The sequence below is a fragment of the Equus przewalskii genome, chromosome 20 (genome assembly GCF_037783145.1).
Source record: "Equus przewalskii isolate Varuska chromosome 20, EquPr2, whole genome shotgun sequence".
Taxonomy (NCBI): Eukaryota; Metazoa; Chordata; class Mammalia; order Perissodactyla; family Equidae; genus Equus; species Equus przewalskii.
Genome location: NC_091850.1, coordinates 1,220,290 through 1,225,470, shown reverse-complemented (window position 1 = coordinate 1,225,470; position 5,181 = coordinate 1,220,290).

Sequence of the window (5,181 nt, the reverse complement as noted above, 5' to 3'; positions counted from 1 at the left end):
CCTCTGCCCCAGCCTATCGGGAGCCAGCAGGGGGCGGTGGTGGCTGCGGAGTACGGGGAGGGGACGTGGTGGGTGGAGGCGGGGCCGGTGTCTCTGAGGCCGATGCCCTGCCTGCCTCTCCCGCTGACCACAGGGCCCCACGCCGCTCGAGGGTTCTTCTAGAAACCAACGAGGGACTTCATCCTGTGGGCAGTAGGGAGCTGTGGGAGGTGTCTGAGCAGGAGGGCGCCAGGGTGGAGGACGGACGTAAGGGGCACATTTGAGTCTCTGAGCCAGGGAGGAGACCCCATCATGGCAGATTCATTCCTCCGGGCTGCAAGTGCCTCTCAGGACAGAGATCCGCAGCCAACCTAGGACACAGGGGAGGGGGGCCCGCAGGCCACACCCCGGCAGCCTCCCCAGGTCTCTGAGGTCCCTTTCTGTTCTTGCCAGCAGCGTCACTCCTCTGTCTGCTCCTCCCAGTCGGGCCCAATGGTGACCCCCTGTCCCGCCTTGAGGAAGCCCCTTCTCTTTCCCTCTCTGGGAGCCCTGATGCTGCCCAGGCAGCCTGGCCAGCAGATACTGGCTGAGCCCCCACCGTGTGCCTGGTGCTCTCACAGTGTCAGGGGAGGGCTCATCCCAACCCTTTTCCCCCCAGGTTTCTCCTTCATTCCCATCACAGGCCACCCTGGCCCAGCTTGAGCCATCCCATGACTTGAAATTCAAAGCTGGACCACTGGAAACAAAAATCATCTCCCAAGATCTCGTGCTGTGGAGAAGGTTGCTTGGGCTCAAGTCTTGGCTCTGCTGCGTGACTTGGGCACATCAACTCCCCTCTCTGCGCCTCAGTTTCCTCAACTATATAATGCAGACAACAGCAGTCCCTACCTCAGGGTTGTCTTAAGTACTCCACACAAAGGACTTAGAGCTGTGCCTGGTGCACAGTAAGTCCTCAATAAGTGTGGCCATTACTACTGTTCCTCTCGGAAAGCCTGGCTCTTAAAGCATGTTGTCTTTCAAGACTGCGGTTTCTGTGATGAGTTGGAAGAGTCTGTGTGGAGCTGAAAGGCGAGGATTCTAGTATTTGTGCTCACTGCATCAGCTCCCCCTCGCCGTGTGGGCCACGCCTACAGGAGCAACTGCTTCTGAGGTCGTGGGGCGCCTGGGAGTGCAAGGAGGCAGGAGAACGAGAGGAACCTCAGGCTGCATCTTGAAGTGACGTCCTGCTATGAAGGGACGTTGATCTCCTTGCACAGCCAAAGAGACTCTGCATTGCTGAGCCCCTGCTGTGCCCTCGAACCTCCTCTCCAGCTCGTCTCGCCCCTCCCTGCACTTGGTCACCCTGCCCTCCACTCTGACCTTCCATTGTACCCAGTCTTTCCTCTCCTCAGGGTTTTTGCATGGCTGTTCCCTCTGTTGGGGTGCTCTTCTCTCAGATCTTCTGTGACTGGGCCTCAACATTCAGGCTCGACTGAAATGTCACCTCCTCATAGAGGTTCTTCCTTCACTGCTGCAGGATATTTAAAATTCTGACGTGGCTGAGAGTTTGGAAAAAGGGACCAAGTATGGACGATTTTGCAAATAGGGCTGGTAAAGCAAGATGATGAATATTTACTAAGTCTACTATGCAGCAGCCATACAACGTTTTCAGAATAATCCTCTTAAAGAAATTCAGTGAACTACAAGAAAACAGATAGACAAGTAAATGAAATTAGGAAAATAATGCATGAAAAAATGAGAAGTTTAATAAAAAAATAGAAACCATTCAAAAAATCCAAACAGAAATCCCAAAGTTGAGAAATACAATGACTGAACTGAAGAAGTCAGCAGAGTGCTTCAACAGTAGACTCAGCCAAGCAGAAGAAAGAAGTAGTGAATCATTCTCGAAAAGAAACAATCTAGGCATCATTGGAGTCCTAGAAGGAGAAGAGAGGGAGAAAGGAGCAGAAAGCTTATTTAAGGAAATAATGCCTGAACTTCTCAAATCTGGGGAAAGATTTGGACATCCAAGTTCATGAAACTAAAGAGTCACTCCCAAATTTTGACACAAACCACCTTCTGTATATTCTCTCCATATCACGTTATAATAAAACTGTCGAAGATCAAGGACAAAGAGAGAGTCAAGAAAGCAGAAAGAGAAAAATATTTCTCTCATTTGAGAGAAACCCCACAAGGCTATCAGCAGACTTCTGAGCAGAAGCCTTGCAGGTCAGGTTAAGTGGGGTGATGTAGTCAAGTCCTGAAAGAAAAAACTGCCAACCAAGAATACTTTATGTGGCAAAATTGTTTTCCAGTTATGAAAGAGAAATAAAAACTGCTCCAGACAAACACATCTGAAGTAGTTCATCACAGCTAGACCCGCCTTACAAGACATGCTGAAAGGAGTTCTTCAAGGTGAAATGAAAGGACATTAATTAGTATCATGAAAATGTGAAGATATAAAGGTCACTGGTAAAGGTGAGTATATAATCAAATTCAACATATGCTAATACTGTAAGTTGGTGTTATGTTAATCACTTAACTCTGGTATAAACGTTTAAAGAACAAAAGTATTAAGAATAACTATAGCTACAATAATTTTTGAATGGATTCACAATATAAAAAGGTAAATTGTGATATCAAAAACATAAAATATGAAGAGGGAGTGAAAGGGTAGAGATTTTGTGTGTCATTGAGTTAAGTTGCTCAGCTTAAAATAGACTGTTATATCTATAATATGTTTTATGGAAGCCTCAGATTAACCACAAAATAAAAACCTACACTAAATACAGAAAAGCTATTGAGAAGGGAATTAAAGCATGCCACTATGGAAAATAATCAATTCACAAAAAAAGACAATCAAAGAAGAAGAAAGGAACAAGAAGAGCAGAAAACAGGGAACAAGATAGCATTCGTCAGTTCCTAGCAATAATTACTTTTTTTTTATTAATGTTATGATAGATTACAACCTTGTGAGATTTCAGTTGTACATTTTTGTTAGTCATGTTGTGGGTACACCACTTCCCCCTCTGTGCCCTCCCCCACCCCCCCTTTTCCCTGGTAACCACCGATCAGATCTCCTTATCAGTATACTAATTTCCACCTATGAGTGGAGTCATATAGAGTTCGTCTTTCTCTGACTGGCTTATTTCGCTTAACATAATACCCTCGAGGTCCATCCACGTTGTTGTGAATGAGCCAATTTTGTCTTTTTTTATGGCTGAGTAGTATTCCATTGTGTATATATACACACATCTTCTTTATCCAATCATCAGTTTCTGGGCATGTAGGCTGGTTCCACGTCTTGGCTATTGTAAATCATGCTGCGATGAACATAGGGGTGCAACGGACTCTTGAGATTTCTGATATCAGGTTCTTAGGATAGATACCCAGTAATGGGATGGCTGGGTCATAGGGTATTTCTATTTTTAACTTTTTGAGAAATCTCCATACTGTTTTCCATAGTGGCTGTACCAGTTTGCATTCCCACCAACAGTGTATGAGGGTTCCTTTTTCTCCACAACCTCTCCAACATTTGTCACTCTTGGTTTTGGATGTTTTTGCCAATCTAACGGGTGTAAGGTGATATCTTAGTGTAGTTTTGATTTGCATTTCCCTGATGATTAGCGATGATGAACATCTTTTCATGTGTCTATTGGCCATATTCATATCTTCTTTTGAGAAATGTCTGTTCATGTCCTCTGCCCATTTTTTGATCTGGTTGTTTGTTTTTTTGTTGTTAAGCAGTGTGAGTTCTTTGTATATTATGGAGATTAACCCTTTGTCGGATAAGTGGCTTGCAAATATTTTTTCCCAATTAGTGAGCTGTTTTTTTGTTTCAATCCTGCTTTCCCTTGCCTTGAAGAAGCTCTTTAGTCTGATTAAGTCCCATTTGTTTATTCTTTCTATTGTTTCCCTCAGCTGAGGAGTTACAGTGTCCGAAAAGATTCTTTTGAAACTGATGTCAAAGAGTGTACTGCCTATATTCTCTTCCAAAAGACTTATTGTCTCAGGCCTAATCTTTAGGTCTTTGATCCATTTTGAGTTTATTTTGGTGTGTGGTGAAAAAGAATGGTCAATTTTCAATCTTTTGCATGTGGCTGTCCAGTTTTCCCAGCACCATTTGTTGAAGAGACTTTCTTTTCTCCATTGTAGGCCCTCTGCTCCTTTGTCGAAGATTAGCTGTCCATAGATGTGTGGTTTTATCTCTGGGCTTTCAATTCTGTTCCATTGATCTGTGGACCTGTTTTTGTACCAGTACCATGCTGTTTTGATCACTGTAGCTTTGTAGTATGTTTTGAAATCGGGGATTGTGATTCCGCCGGCTTTGTTTTTCTTGCTCAGGATTGCTTTAGCAATTCGCGGTCTTTTGTTGCCCCATATGAATTTTAGGATTGCTTGTTCAATTTCTGTGAAGAATGTTCTTGGGATTCTGATTGGGATAGCATTGAATCTGTATATTGCTTTAGGTAGTATGGACATTTTAACTATGTTTATTCTTCCAATCCATGTGCAAGGAATGTCTTTCCATCTCTTTATGTCATCGTCAATTTCTTTCAAGAAAGTCTTGTAGTTTTCATTGTATAGATCCTTCACTTCCTTGGTTAAGTTTATCCCAAGGTATTTTATTCTTTTCGTTGCGATTGTGAATGGGATTGAGTTCTTGAGTTCTTTTTCTGTTAGTTCATTGTTAGTGTATAGAAATGCTACTGATTTATGCACGTTAATTTTATACCCTGCTACTTTGCTGTAGTTGTTGATTATTTCTAATAGTTTTTCTGTGGATTCTTTGGGGTTTTCTGTATATAAGATCATGTCGTCTGCAAACAACGAGAGTTTTACTTCTTCGTTACCTATTTGGATTCCTTTTATTTCTTTTTCCTGCCGAATTGCTCTGGCCAGCACCTCCAGTACTATGTTGAATAGGAGTGGTGAAAGTGGGCACCCTTGTCTTGTTCCTGTCCTCAGAGGGATGGCTTTCAGTTTTTGTCCATTGAGTATGATGTTGGCTGTGGGTCTATCATATATGGCCTTTATTATGTTGAGGTACTTTCCTTCTATACCCATTTTACTGAGGGTTTTTTTTATCATAAATGGGTGTTGGATCTTGTCAAATGCTTTCTCTGCATCTATTGAGATGATCATGTGGTTTTTGTTTTTCATTTTGTTGATGTAGTGTATCACGTTGATTGACTTGCGGATGTTGAACCATCCCTGTGTCCC